This window comes from Gossypium hirsutum, chromosome A03 (genome assembly GCF_007990345.1).
Source record: "Gossypium hirsutum isolate 1008001.06 chromosome A03, Gossypium_hirsutum_v2.1, whole genome shotgun sequence".
Lineage (NCBI taxonomy): Eukaryota > Viridiplantae > Streptophyta > Magnoliopsida > Malvales > Malvaceae > Gossypium > Gossypium hirsutum.
This window is the reverse complement of record NC_053426.1, coordinates 17,561,255-17,578,269: the sequence shown is the minus strand read 5'-3', so window position 1 is coordinate 17,578,269 and position 17,015 is coordinate 17,561,255. Positions and strand designations below refer to the sequence as shown.

At 33.1% G+C, this 17,015-nt stretch overlaps 1 non-coding gene across 1 annotated transcript; it reads left to right on the top strand.

The window, feature by feature from the left end:
- The first annotated feature begins 2,366 nt into the window (after positions 1-2,366).
- LOC121226124 (small nucleolar RNA R71) lies at positions 2,367-2,473 on the top strand. Its single transcript, XR_005924002.1, has one exon. It is a non-coding gene; the product is annotated as a small nucleolar RNA R71 (small nucleolar RNA).
- The last annotated feature ends 14,542 nt before the right edge of the window (positions 2,474-17,015 follow it).

Here is a 17,015-nt window from a genome sequence, read left to right as displayed (position 1 = left end):
AAAAAGAATTATTTATGAAATTAATTGTAAAACACTTTGGTGAGGTAAAAATAATTTGATTTTAAAAGATGGTCAAAAACTGTTTGAAAAAGACTAAGTAAATAATTAAAAATAAACAAAGGAGTTCTAATGCACGATTTCACATAAGATTTAATCAAGGTAACATACTTGTGTTGGATTAATTATATTTCTTGAACTCAGAATTATTAAACTCATGTTTACACTGTTACGAATAAATTCACGGTAACCCGGTAATTTGCTAACTTACATACAAACATCCATTCATCTCTTGACATATCCCTATGTCAATTCAACTGACTAAACAGATTCTAGTAAGCAAACATGTTATTGCATATAGATACTCATTAAACTGAACTAATCTCTTGCATATCCCTATGTCAATTTAAACGATTAATTAATCTAATAAGCATAAAAAAGACTATGTGAGGTAACAAGGCATCCCTACCTTGAAACAGTTTAATCTGAATAATCTTGCAAGTTATGCAAGGCAATAATATCGCCAGATACATTGCTAATTTAACCTTCAGCTACCTTAGAAGAATAAACATGCACTGATTAGGTACTGTGTCAATTAATTACAATTGCAATCCGTTTAAATAATTAATTCATTAGCTACCTCACATTCGTAACACAAGAATAACTTAGGCATGATTTTACTTAACCAAGCAATTTATCGAGGCCTATAACAGCATAAACATCATTTTAACAATTCAAGCAGGCAGAATATAATCAACCCAACACAAACTTAAGTTTAAGATAAATTGATTAAAATAATCATTTCAATAGCATAAATATTCATAAACATGTTCTTCAAAACAACAACAAAAATTAAAGAGATAGGGAATAAGAAGCAAATAAGGTGTTTCTCCGTGGCTTGACTAGTTGCTCCGTTCTTCATTCTTCGTTGCCTTCGGCTATCAAGGTGGCTTATGAACATTTAATTGCTGATCCAAAATGGCCGATGAGAGCCTCTTTCCCAAGAGAAGAAATCGGCACTTGAACAAGAGGGAAATGGGATGGAAAAATGAGAGAAAAGTGAGAGGGAATAAGAGAATGTTGTGGAATGAGGGATGGATGAGGGATGCTTTGAATGATCAGCAAGGGGTGGCTTTTATAGCTGAATATGGCAGCTAAAAATAGAAAAAAGAATCAGCCTAAGAGACCTCCCTTGGCCGACCACACACATGGCAAAGTTGAGAGTTTCAACTTTGCTATTTTAAGCTTGGGGCAATTTCATAAAGCCACAATTAAAGGAGAGGTTTGAATGTATTTTGAAAGTTCTTCAAGGACCTTTTTGCAAGCATATTTAATTAGATAAAATGATTATTTGGGTCAGCATATGGACGGTTCTGGGCTGCCCAATTAGTGGCTGGTTCGGTTCACTCAATATGGTTCGACCAGTGCGGTTCAACTGGACCCTTTCTCCATAATTAATTAAAAATAATTTATTTAACCCAAATTAAATGGGGAATAAATTAAAATTAATTAAATTATGAATTAATACACATTTCTAGACTGTCTTAGGATGGAAATTAATGTGTCTCGAAACTTCAAATTGCTTATCGGTTTTGTGCTTTCAACAGTGTCAGCTGAGCCAATTTTCGCCCTTTGCACAAATCTGTCAAAAATAGTCAAAATTACTCAAAATTAAGTATAAATTTAACTAAATTCACCATGTTTATAAATTTTAACACAATTTAATTATTTTATAATATTTAATTATTTTTCGACAAGAATTTAATTACTCAAAATAGCTATTGGATGATTCAGCCTGAGCTGGTTTTTGAGCTTGTTGGGAAAGACTAGGCGGCTGAGTCGGTCTAGGTTGAGCGTAGTTGTTACTGGTTTCAGCCCCTTGGTTACTTCAGGAAAAATTCGAGTGGTTTCACCATGATGGGTTATAGAAGTTGGATTGTAGTCCTTGCCTTCCTCGATTTTGGTTATGGTTACCCATGTAATATGCGAATTCAGGGTTCGATGGACATTCTTTGAACAAACGTCCTTCCCCACAATAAACACAGGCTATACTCTCAAATTGGTGAGGTGGTTGAGCTGCAAAACTGTTAGACCCATTAGTGGTAAGATTCTTAAGTATTGAAGAGATTGAAGATACCTGAGATGCAAGTGAAGTGAGAGCGTCCACTTCATGTATTCCAGCGACTCATCATCCTGACGCGGCTTCATTAGTTGGCCATTGATAATTGTTACTGGCGATCCTCTCAATGATTTTGTAAGCCTCATTATAAGACTTAAAAAGGAGAGCACAGTTAGCAGAAGTGTCCACTACCATCCTCGTGTGAGCATTGAGACCATTATAAAATGTCTCAAGTTGGATGCAATGTGGGATTCCATGGAGATGGCATTTTCATAATAGTTCTTTGTATCGTTCCCATGCCTCATACAAGGACTCATCATCCATTTGTTGGAAGGCAGTGATCTCGTTCCTCAACATAGAGTCATTGCTTGGCGGGAAATACTTCATGAGGAATCTTTCGGCTAACTCTTTCCATGTAGAAATTGAGTTTGGTGTCAATGAATTCAACCAGGCTCGAGCTCTGTCCCTTAATGAGTACGGGAACAGCTTCAATCATAATGAATCTTCAGGAACTCCAGCTAACTTGAAAGAGTCGGTCACCTCCATAAATAGTCTTAGGTGAAGATGAGGATCTTTAGTAGGCATTCCACTAAATTGGCCCACCATCTGAAGCATCTGGAACATGACTGGCTTTAGATCGAATTGTTGTGCCTCAATTTCGGGTCTCCAAATGCCCAGATTAAGACCGTTAAATACTGGCAGAGCATATTGTCTTAAGGATCTATCTCTATCGTCAGCAATAAGGATAGGATTTTGAGCAAGGTTTGCTCTGTTTCCTTGATTCATATTCTCGAAATTCATTCCTTCAGTCCTCTCTGGTTCGCTTGTCTTCTTCGCTGTCGAAAGGTTCATTCTATCTTAGGGTCTACAGGAAGTAAGTCAATAATCTGGTCAATACTTATAAACACCTGAAATTATCAAAGAAAAATTAATTTAAAAATTAAACAGAAAAATAAACAAAAATGTAAAACTAACAAATTCACAAATAATTACATTTTTTTAAAACAGTCCCCCGGCAACGGCGCCAAAAACTTGGAACAACGAAAATGTGCAAGTGTACACAATCGCAACAAGTAATAAAGTGACAAGTAAATGTCGAGTTATCGTACCCACAGGGACTGTACAAAGAATTATTTATGAAATTAATTTTAAAACACTTTGGTGAAGTAAAAATAATTTGATTTTAAAAGATGGTCAAAAATTGTTTAAAAAAAACTAAGTAAATAATTAAAAATAAACAAAGGAGTTCTAATGCACGATTTCAAAAAAGATTTAATTAAGGTAACATACTTCTGTTGGATTAATTATATTTCTTGAACTCAGAATTATTAAACTCATTTTTACACTGTTACGAATAAATTCACAGTAACCCAGTAATTTACTAACTCATGAACAAAATTTTATACAAAAATCCATTCATCTCTTGACATATTGATACGTGATTTTTGTGACAGGTTTTAAATATTTATAATTAATCGTTCTTGAAACTAACTATTATCACGATGAAGGCAAGTGTAAGTATCGAACAGTAGTATAGCTTTAGCGAGACCAGATTATCAAACCCAAAGGAACTAAAAGTACTAGTAATAACTGTCTTTTTATTATCTAGCCTAAGAATAATGGGTTTGTTTTTAACTAACTAATTAACTAACTAAGAATCCATAGGAAATAGAATTGGGGGATTACTTTTGGAAAAACGATTGAATTAAGACAATACCTAAGGAAAAATCCACCTAGACTTCACCTGTTATTCTGACTCCGAATCGGACGATTTATTCATTTAACTTGTTCCGTAGGAATCCCTAAGTTATATTATTATCCCTCTCGAGACTAACAACGTCTAACCCTAGGTTGAATAATTGAAATCTCTTTCTAATTAACTCCCTAGGGTTGCATTAACTCGATCTATAGATCCCCTTATTAGGTTTCACCCTAATCTGGAAAAAACTTGTCACCTATCTCTAGGCGCGCAACCAACTCCGCTTAATTATGACAAATGTACTCTTAGACAGGGTCTATTCCTCCTTTGAATAAGAGCTTAACTTGAATCAATATCATGGAATATCAAGACAAGAATTAAAAACACATAATTAAGAACAAGCCAAATATTTATCATACAATTCAGAAAATAATAACAAGGTTTGTCTTAGGTTTCATTCCCTGTAGGTATTTAGGGGATTTAGTTCATAACTAAAAAGGAAAACATCTCAGAAGAATAATGAATACAAAACATAAAGAAAACCCAAAACTCTTGAAGGGAAATTGAGGGGAGATCTTCAGTCTTGATGATGAATCTGACTTCTGAGATGGATCAATCGGCTTTCTTCGAGTAATTCCTTCCTTCCTCCCTATGCCTCCCCTTTTTCCTCCTCCTTTAGGGTGTATTTATAGGCTTTGGAATGCCTAAGAACCCTCAAAATTGGCCATTTTCGAATTGGACTAAACTTGGGCTCGGCAGGGACACGCCCGTGAGACACGCCCGTGTACGATTACTTCAGGCCGTGCTCGAGCCTGTTAGAATGGCACAAGCATGTGTTCTATCCGTGTAAGTCGTGCTTCGATTCTTCCAAATTGACACGGTCGTGTGGTCTGCCCGTGTTAGGAAGTCCAAGCCGTGTTGATTTCGTACGTTGGCTCATTTTCTCTGTTTTTGGCCCGTTTCTCGTTCCTTTTGCTCTCCTATGCTCGCCTAAGTATAAAACATGAAATTAAGGCATTAGGGGCATCGAATTCACCAATTCTAAGGAAAAATCATCCATAAAATGTGTTAAGTATGGGGTAAAATATGTATAAATTACGGTTTATCACATATCCATACTCATTAAACTGAACTAATCTCTTGCATATCCCTATGTCAATTCAAATGATTAATTAATTTAATAAGCATAAAAAAGACTATGTGAGGTAACAAGGCATCCCTACCTTGAAACAGTTTAATCTGAATAATCTTGCAAGTTATGCAAGGCAATAATATCGCCAGATACATTGCTAATTTAACCTTCAGCTACCTTAGAAGAATAAACATGCACTGATTAAGTACTGTTTCAATTAATTACAATTGCAATCCGTTTAAATAATTAATTCATTAGCTACCTCACAGTCGTAACGCAAGAATAACTTTGGCATGATTTTACTTAACCAAGCAATTTACCGAGGCCTATAACAACATAAACATCATTTTAACAATTCAAGCAGGCATAATATAATCAACCCAACACAAACTTAAGTTTAAGTTAAATTTATTAAAATAATCATTTCAGTAGCATAAATATTCATAAACATGTCCGTCAAAACAACAACAAAAATTAAAGAGATAGGGAATAAGAAGCAAATCCGGTGTTTCTCCGTGGCTTGACTATTTGGTCCGTTCTTCGTTCTTCGTTGCCCTCGGCTATCAAGGTGGCTTATGAACATCTAATTTCTGCTCCAAAATAGCTGATGGGAGCCTCTTTCACAAGAGAATAAATCAGCACTTGAACAAGAGGGAAATAGGAAGGAAAAATGAGAGAAAAATTAGAGAGGGAATGAGAGAATGTTGTGGAATGAGGGATGGATGAGGGATGCTTTGAATGATCAGCAAGGGTGAATTTTATAGCTGAATATGGCAGCTAAAAATAGAAAAAAGAATCAGCCTAAGAGACCTCCCTTGGCCGGCCACACACATGGTAAAGTTGAGAGTTTCAACATTGTTATTTTAAGCTTGGGGCAATTTCATAAAGCCACAATTAAAGGAGGGGTTTGAATGCATTTTGAAAGTTCTTCAAGGCCCTTTTTGCAAGCATATTTAATCAGCTAAAATGCTTATTTGGGTCAGCGTATGGATGGTTCTGGGCTTCCCAATTTGTGGCTGGTTCGGTTCACTCAATATGGTTCGACCAGTGCGGTTCAACTGGACCCTTTCTCCATAATTAATTAAAAATAATTTATTTAACCCAAATTAAATGAGGAATAAATTAAAATTAATTAAATTATGAATTAATACACATTTCTGGACCGTCTTAGGTTGGAAATTAATGTGTCTCAAAACTTCAAATTGCTTCTCGGTTTTGTGCTATCAGTAGTGTCAGCGGAGCCAATTTTCGCCCTTTGTGCGAATCTGTCGAAAATAGTCAAAATTACTCAAAATTAAGTATAAATTTAAATAAATTCACCATGTTTATATTTTAAACACAATATAATTATTTTATAATATTTAATTATTTTTCGATAAGAATTTAACTTGATTTGAATGAATTTAAGTAAAAATGGGTATGAAAAAGTATATAAATTTTTTTTGTTTCCAAGGATTCATCCTCATCTTGCGACACTGCTCCAAACGCCCACTATTTCCTTCCTTCTCACTAGTGGAAGCAACATTTTCAGTCCCTACGGTTGTCTATCGCTTTTTATGTGCGTTCTTTATAAAAAATTCTATGTCCATCGCCTCGTTTATTTCGCGAAATATTCTATCAGTCTCTGACGAATCGTTCCTGGAGCTGCGATCAATGCCTGCATCACCAACAATTCTAAGATTAGTGGGAGCAGTTAGCAAATTAACACTCTGCCTACCACTTTCCCTACATAGAGAAGCAACAAAGATCTATAGGTGAGGTATCATCTCACAGAATGTAACACCCCTAACCCATATTTGTCGTTAAAATAGGGTTACGGAGCCTTACCGAAAACTTTTAACTTAAAACATTCTATTACAATCATTTATAAAAACACATCATATTCCATTATAACACATGCATAACGTCCCTTTTTAGAGCCCTCGAGGCCTTAAAAACACTTTAGAAATGATTCGAGACTAAATCGAAAACATTTAGAACTTTATGGCAAAAGATAGAAAAATTCATACTACAGGGGTCACACGGCCGTGTTCCAGCCCATCTTTGTGCCCATGTAACTCTCTTACTTGGGTCACACGACCAAGCCACACGCCTATGTGCCAGGCTGTGTACCCCTCGAAATGGCCTCACACGCCCGTGTGTCAGGCCGTGTGCTAGGCCGTGTAACTGCCTCACTTGCAACCTTTTGAAACCTACAGGGTACACATGGCCATGTCGTATGGCCGTGTGTCACACATGGCTAAGACACACGCCCGTGTCTTAGGCCGTGTGAACAAAAAAAGGCCCTTTTCAAGTCATTTTCCTCGCCCAAAACTTGGTCCCTTACACAAGCCAATTGCACCTATTTTCATGCATCCAAATTATTCCTAACACATGCATATTCAAGCTAGACCATCATAGTATTTAATCATACAACCAATATGCCTAAAAGGCACCTCAATCACAACAATGGAACTTGATTATACATTTGCTAAGTTTAGCCATAAATAAACCAACCATTGGAACTAATTCTATACCAACGTTTACCACAATGTTCACATACCAATCATGAATATAACAATTTGACCATTCAACAATTATCATCACTAAACCTTAGTAAACTTAGCCATATGTTAACTACATCCAAACTTACCAAAATAGCCATTTATCTACTCAATACTCACTATCTATTTCCATATCAAACCATACCTCAATGACAACCTTCAACCATATCAAAACAAAATTTCATAGCATGCATTTAACTTACCATTCCATCATTCACCATTTAAGCACCAAAATGCCAAAATGACAACAATTATAACATCACATTTACATGTCAACATAACAACCCATTCATCAATCAAAGTCCCAAATTTACAAGTCATATAATGACCATTTCATCAAACACAAAACACTTATACATGCCATTATAACCATGACTCAAAATCATCAAAATCTACCGATATAGTTGATGGATAGTGTGATGGATCTCTGACTAGTTTCCGACCTGATCGAGCTTCCGATAATCTGTAAAATAAGAGAAAGATAACTATGTAAACAATGAATGCTTAGTAAGATCATATAAACCATAAGCATAATATTACATTTCAATAATGAAATTTATACATTAAATATAAAAATATACCAATGTCTCAAGATTTATCAAACCATAATCATCAAATCACAAATGAATAAGTTCATTAATATCGCATATTTATTGACCATTCATAACATGATAGGATTTCATGAGACATAATATATAATCATCAACCTATTTATAAGATTATATATCTTTCTATTTACTTACTTTTCATTCTGTCCCTAATGCTTATCATAAGTCTAAGCAACATTATTAATTCCCAATTCATTGTATTTATCCATGACATAGGTAGATTCATCCATAGCATAAGCAATTTGCTCACATATAAATATATTATTTATCACATTAAACCTTTTATAACATCATAACACACCCCGGTTATGTACTTACCATTTCATTCCATTTTCTTACCCGTTTCATTTGCATAGTACAAGCATAATCATAAACATCAATCATAGCTATAAGCTTGGCATAAGCCTAAGCACATCAACAACACATGTTAGTTAATTTAAACATGATTTATATGAATTTGACATGGATAACCATTATACTAGAGCATGATTCAATTGGATTTATCATCCATCTCATAACATATCATATTTTCCATGTATCACCATTTCAATGAGTTTCATGCATATATATCTTAATTCATATTGAACACTTCCATTTCATTTGCATGACACATAAGACATAAACATAGAATTAACTATAGTCACAAGTTGGTGATTAAACACATAACTTAGCAAAAATCACCACATGATAAAATAAATTTCATGAATATAGCATATAAGCATTCATACTTTTCATGAACATGACTTTTCATGAACATGTCTATACATACTTTAATCATCAATAACTCATACCTCTCAATACTTTCATGATATTGCCAATCGGAGCACTTACCGTTTCTTCCATCTGTATGCCCATTGAACCACATAGAATAATATCGGATATGCGGGAATTTCACACATTGTGTGTTAACATATGGTCAAAACCATTTCTTTCCTTTTCCTTTACTTAGATGCTCTCTTTCGAGCCATAAATGGGTCTTCTCACACAAGCTTCCGGTCAGAACATAGCTACACGGTGCTACTCACATAAGCTGTCAAGTATCCGTAACACATGTCGAAAGTCAGCCACCAGTAGGACATTTAGGACCATCGCCTGAAACATGGTAACCATAATGACATGTCATTTGTATCCTATATATTCCTAAGGTTCAAACAGAGCTCGATAGTCGTAGTACGTCATTGAATTTTCATCATTTCTTTACTCGATAAATTGTATAATTAACATAAATATATTGATTCATTTTCTATAAAATCATATAATAATATTCAATTTAATCAACATTATACATAGTACAGTTCAAACCAACTTACTTGGCTACATTGCAAAAATGTCAAAGTATAGGGGCATTTTGGTAATTTTCCATTCACCTTGATTTTCCACCCGATCTTGGTCTAAATTAATAATTACATTTAATCTATTAATTTATACATTAAAAAAATATATTTTATGCAATTTAGTTATTTTTTATATTTTTACAAAATTACCCCTAAAGTTTTATTTTTATTCAATTTAGTCCCTAAGCCTAAAATATGCAATTTAACCATTTTTCCCAAAATTGAGCCTAGATGAATACTTATGGCATTCAATACAGCCCATTATATGAAAATTTCACAACAAATCCTTGTATTTTCATTATTTTAACAATTTAATCCTAATCGATAAATTCATCAAAAATCATTTAACAAAATACTTTTAAATAACAACTAATATTTAAAATTAATCATTTAACATAAAAAAATCACTAGACACATCAATAGTAACATTCAAAATCTTTAACAGTTTCAAAATCGAAGGTACAAGATAGCTGGACCTAATTGCAACGATTTCAAAAAACATGAAAATCATTAAAAATGAGTGCAAAATCGACTTACATGCACAAAATGAAACATGGTCGAATCTCAATTCTCCATAGCCATGGCTTTCGGTTGAAACAAATAAAACTTAAGGTTAAAGATGGCCACTTTTGTATTATTATTACTTTACTAACCATTTTACTTTATTAATAATAATAAATTAACTTATAAAACATATAAAATTAAAAGGTTTTAAAGCTTAAAACCGTCTCACCATCTAGGTATGGATAAATTACCCAATAAGGTCATCCAAATATAATTATTTAATCAATTTACACCTTTAAACTAATAGCGATTGACTTTTTCAACTTTTACGATTTAGTCCTTTTTGCTTAATTAACTATCGAAACATTAAAATTTTTTAACAAAAATTTAATACCACCTTAATAAAACTCCGTAAATATTCATAAAAATATTTACGGCTCATTTTATAGAAACAAGGTCCCGATACGTCATTTTCTAAAACTACTTGACTTTAAGGTCTTACCACTCGAACTTAATAAATCACTTAAATAATATAAAATATCAAATAAAAAACCATTTCAAAGTCACATTTGACTCGTAAATATTAAATAATAATATTTACAAACTTACTCGTCGGATTTGGTGGCCTTGAAACCACTATTTCGGACACCATTGAAAAATGGTTGTTACACAAAAACTATAAAAGAAGTTCATTAGTTTCTCTTTGTAACCCCGTAATATTAAACCCAATTCATCTGTAGAGTTTTGAGGCCACGTATTACTTTCAAGTTGTGCACCAATGGACTGGGCGACCTTCCTATTGCCATTGCGCCTCCACCCGTTGGGGCTAAAAACCTCCAAACAATATCAAAACACATTCCTCACTGTCAGAAGGTCCTCCAGAATCAGCGGGTGACCGGTGCGAAACCTACGAAATTGGGTTAAAGCATCGTCTGTAGGGAAGGATCGCTGAAAAGAGTACCTGTCTCGGCTTGGCGTAGACCATTCAATTGGAAATCCAAACCATTATCGAATTTATTTTGGACTCAGATATACTTCCCTCGATTTAGGTGAAGGTTGAGACAATTGTTTGAGATAATAGTCTCTACCTTTTCACGGGGAGAAAAGTAGTAAAAGCCCAACGGGTTCTCTCGATTGTGGCTTTTCAGTTGATACAGGTGTTGGAAAATAACAAGCAGAGGAACCTCGTCGCACTGGCAGCAATCAATAAAGTATGCTACCACAATCCACTAGAAGAAACCCAAAATTTGACCAGGGGTAATTTTATAGTCATTGAGCAAGCTGCAGAAGAAAGGGTGCAATGGCAGATGGAACCTAGCCTCGAGTACATGTGGAGGGAGGAGGAAGCTATCCTCGATGATTTCACTCAACCTATAGGAACCCACTGGGATAGAAAACTCTTAGGTGAAATGAGGAATCTTTATCCATTGCACAGCCAAAACTCACTGCATTTCCTCCATTTCCATAGTGCAGGTGTAGAAGTTGGCCTTCACAGGAACCTTTAGTGATCGTTCTCGTGGTGGATGAGTTAGGATTATTCGGTTACCGACTCCTCTCATTCTTGACATGTTCGATGAAGAAAAGAAAAGAAACAAGCAGAGAAAGATTTTTACCTTGAGAGAAATCTTTGACTGTTTCTGATTTCAAAAGCGTTAAGAATGAATTTTAGGGTTTTAGAGGATCCTCTTCTTAAAGAAAAATTTTCCCTATGATATGATGATTCGAATAACCAAAAGGTCTCAACGGTCAAATCCATGCTAGCACGATCCACTCATGCACGTGGCAAGGTAGGCGTCAGGTTCTAATAGCTCGTAGTGTACCCAAGAAGCTGCATTTAAACTCGACATGATGGATCTAAGCAACGCCACTTTGTAACCCTCCTTAGCCTCACTAAAGGGGGGACTAAATTGTTATATATTAGTAATCATCAACCCGAATTCTAGATAGGATTTGGGTCGCCTACTCACAACTCGGATAGGTCTCACTAGACGATTGAGCACAAGGCAAACCACGAGTGGATAGCAAGGGGAGTTCGCAGACTTAGCTCACAGAAAAGAGACCGCAGGCTCTACAGGCAACCCCAAGGCGAAACATGTATCCAGTAGGCCTGTAGCCTATACAGAATGCCAGTCCTAGGAACAGAGGAGACCACGTGCACTGCAGGCAACCTAGGGCGAAACACGTGTCCAGCAAGACTAGAGCCCCCTCAGAATATCAGTCCTAGGAACAATGGGGTCAAGACAAAGCAATAGGGTTAGGTTGTGAGCTGTGATAGTATAAATTCCCGAATGCTCTCATTGATACAATACGAGACAAAATAACTCAACACTGGTGTTTAAGGGCTACTTTTGAATTTGATTTTAAAAGTTAAATTTAATATAGTTTTGAAATTGAAATAAAAACTTTTATTCTTGAATAATGGATAAATTGATTTTTTTTAAAAAAATAGAGATTAAATTAATTTTCACTCTTGTAATTTTAATTAAATCTCGGATGAAATGTAAAGGAGTGTCCTATGTTTTCTTTAAATTAGAATTTGTTTAAGTTTGGGGTTTGAATTAAGTTTTGTATCTGAATCTAGCAAATTTGATTTAACTGAACATGTTTGGGAAATTTGGTGATGAAAAAAAATAGAAATTATTATTATTTTAAAAAATAAATTGAATTTGGGTTTGTTTAGAAAATAAAATTATAATTATTTAGGTCCAATACTAGAGCCCGTTAGAGTCCAAATCCAAAGCACAAAGTCAAAGTCCAAATTTTAGGTTTGTTTCAGGCCCATTCTTTAACCCATATAAAGTCTAGTTTTAGAGTTTCTATTCTGGGGTGTTTTTAGGTCTCAAACCCTAATCGTGAGGGGATCTCTCCAAAGTCAACAGTTTACAAACAAATATTGAAAAAAAGTTCCAAAAACAGTTTAGTTTTTTTTAAAATAAATATAAAAATTTTTATCTGTGGCCACTAGGCATGGCTTTCTGTAGCCAAAAACCGGACAACCTTTTTCTTTGGCGATGGAATTAGGTTAATAAAGAAAGAGGAAGCAAGGAAAAAGAGAGAGAATGTAGATTTGTTTTGGGAGAGCATATATTTGATGTTAGAGATTATTTAAAGTTGAAGAAACGTTAAGGAGGGGATCAGCGGCCATATTCGATTTACGCTTTGGGTTTAGTTTTGAGCATGTATTAAGATCTACATATGTCATTTGTTTAATACCGGTAGATTATGGATTTTTAATGTTGTTTTTGGTATATTTGAGCATATAGGTTGGCTCTCATATATTGGAACCTGTACCCTTATAACTGTCTTTTTGAGTTTCTAATACAAGTATCAATACATTATTCCTTGTTTTTTTTTTTCCATATATTAGGCCTCGAATGTCGCTAAATTATTTGTTTAATCTTTATAAATAAGATACGATATTGTTAAATTTGTGATTTAACCATGTAAATTTAATTATTTCATTTTATTTATTGGTACTAATGTAATTAATACAACATCTTCCATCCGATCGCCTTTCGAATCAAATGTAGAGTTTCATATTCTTTAATCTAGATGATATGTTCCATCCTATCATTCAATAAAATTGGATAGTTAATCAAACAAAATGTTGATCCTGTTTTTAAGGGTTAAGAACTTGGTTAATCAAGTAAGCCTAAATCAATACCTTTCCTTCACCGACTTAACTTAAAGCATCCAACAAATTAATTTAAGACAAAAGACACAGAAAATGAGATCTTACATTAATATTATTTTATATATGCTGCATCAAAAAATGCATGTTATTGTGTTTCTCTGTATAATATAAAATATAGTACAGTGTTGCATATGCTAAAGAGATCACCAAACTATACATTTTTCTTTTCATAAACCTTTATGATTTCTGACATGATTCTTATTAATAGTAAATTGATTACTAGTTTTAATAATGTAACTTCATTTGTTGTAGACATAGAGATTTAAATAAATCCAATATTAAAAATTATATTTTTCAATGATGAAGTTTGTTCATACTACATTTTTAATTATTTTAAATAGGAATATAATGAATTGATTGAGTTTTAGTTTGATTAATATGAGTATTGTTGTCAATATAGAAAGATGTGAGTTTGAGTGCACTAAAGCGCATTATCGTTTTATTTATTGGTTAGGAAAAATTATAAGTAGTTTTAAGTATTGTGTCAAAAAGAACAAATATTATCAAAACCTATCATGAAATTATTTTAAAAAATGAGTATAATGAATAAAATATTAAATAATAGAATGCAGATAAAAATTATATAATAAATATGTTTATTAAAAGTTGATATAAAAATTAAATACAGTTTTAATTAAATGGTAACATTAAAAGTTTAAAATTTATTATTGTGTTAGAGTTCAAATTTCATCATAAGTAAGTTTTTATTAATTTTAATAAAAATATCTTAATAAACCAAAATATCATTGTAATAATTTAATTTACTTTGTATATAAAAGGATATTTTAATTAATTCTAAACTAAATTGTTGTCAGTTTGATTCGTGACATCAATTCAATTAAGAGCTTAATATATAATATATATATATATATAGATTAAATTATGACTACCTATATGTGAGTAAAAAAATTATATAACAAATATATTTATAAAAACTAGTTTCTAATGTTACATGTTGATCTCAATTATATTAATAATAATGATTAAAAAATAGGGTAAATTACAAAAATAATCACTTTTGTTTGCCTGAAATTATATTTTAGTCAATTATGTTTGAAATGTTACGTTTTAGTCACTTACGTTATTATTTTGTTATGAAGTGGTCACTCTACTATTAAGCTCCTTTACCTCCCTAACGGTGGTCCTACATGGCAGTCCAAATAAGTTTTAAATTCTAACTTTGATGGCCTACGTGACAATTCAAATTAAATTTATTTAATTAAAAACCTATTTTCATCCCAGCAACTGGGCATCCAAGTTGGCATTTATAACCCATTTGGATTGCTACGTAAGACTGTCATTAAGGAGGTAATGAAGTTTAACGGTAGAGTAACCACTTCGTAACAAAATGATAACATAAGTGACTAAAATGTAACATTTCAAACATAAGTGACTAAAATGTAATCTGAGGCAAGCAAAAGTGACTATTTTTATAGTTTACCCTAAAAATAATTCTTGAAGTTTGACTTTATTTTCAAAACAAACTCTTAATAAAAAGTTAATTTAGGAGTGTTTGCTTCACATAGTATAAACAATATACAAAAAAGTTTTTAAAAATCATAATATTATATTACTATTAGAAAACAAAGAGAACTATAGAATTAACAAGAAAGAAGAATAGAATAATGAAAGGGTGCTTCAACTTTCACTTGGGATGCAAATAAGCTTATACATGCCCTTTATTTATAGGGCCTCAATCACTATAGGTTACAAACATATAATAAAGGTAATTAAGGTACCCTATAAATTTTTAGGGGCTACAAGAGTTACAAGAAAATGAATTCTTGGGGGTTATGGACATCCATTTTACAACACTCCCCTTTGGATGTCCATCAAAGACAATATGTCTTGTTAAAACCTTATTAGGAAAAACATTGTAGGATAAAAACTTAATTAAAAAAGAGAGTACATAATTTATTATTACAAGTTGCCTCGCTAAAAACCTTTGCAAGGAAAACCCAGTTGAACAAAACCTTAGTTAAAGGAAAACAATGCAACATGCTTTTGACTCCCTCTAATGACTTTATCACATTATATCTTTAAGTTGACGCAATTCAAACTTGTGTAGTAGCCTTTCAAAGGTTGAAGTTGGCAATGCCTTTAATGTAATTATCACTAGAAAAAAATTTGTTGAACTTCTATATCACCTTTCTTCGCAAGATCATGAGTGAAGAATAATTTTGGTGAAATATGATTCATTCTGTCACCTTTGATGCAACTACCCTTCAATTTAGCTATACATGCTGCATTATCTTCGTATAAGATAGTTGGCATCTTTTCCTATAAAGGCAAATTATATATCTTCTAGATATGTTAGGTTGATAACTTTAGCCAAACACACTCTCGACTTGCCTCATGCATTGCAATTATTTCTGCACGATTTGAAGAGGCGACAGCTAATGTCTGCTTTGTTGAACGCCATGATACGACAGTACCTCCATATATAAATAAATATCATGTTTGATATCGACCTTTATGTGGATTCAATAAATATCCAGCATCAGCATAGTCAACTAATAGGGATTTTAAATCATTTGAATAAAATAACCCCATATCAATGGTCCCTTCAAGATATCTAAATACATGTTTAATTCCATTCCAATGTCTATGTGTTGGAGAAGAACTAAATCTTGCTAACAAGTTTACAGCAAAAGCTATATCAGGTCTTGTGTTATTTGCAAGATACATTAGTGCTCCTATGGCACTTAGATATGGTACTTCAAGACCAAAAAACTCTTCATCATTCTCGCAATGATGAAATTGATCTTTATTCACATTTAAAGATCGTACAACTATCGGGGTACTCAATTGATGTGCTTTATCTATGTAAATTTTTTTTAGATCTTTTCCGTATAATTTGATTGATGAACATGAATTCTATCTTTTTAATGCCCACTCTATAGGCCAAGACAAAATTTGTTTTTCCAAGATCTTTTATCTCAAATTCTTCCTTTAAACAATTTACTGCATTTTAGAGCTCTTTGGGAGTTCTAATAATATTTAAATAATCAACATAAATAACAATTATCACAAAATCTGATCCAGGCCTTTTTATAAAGACACATGAACAAATTGGGTCATTTTTATAGCCTTCTTTTAACAAATATTCACTAAAATGATTGTACCATATACGTCTAGATTGTTTTAATCCATATAAACTTCTTTTTAATCTGATCGAGTAATTTTCCCGAGAAACTCTATATCCTTCTGGGATTTTAAATCCTTCAAGGATTTTCATATAAATTTCACTATCAAGTATACCATACAAATAGGTAGTAACAACATCCATTAGACGCATATCAAGTTTTTCACGTACTGTCAGGCTAATAAGATATCTAAACTTGATTGCATCCACCACAGGAGAATATGTCTATTCATAATCAAT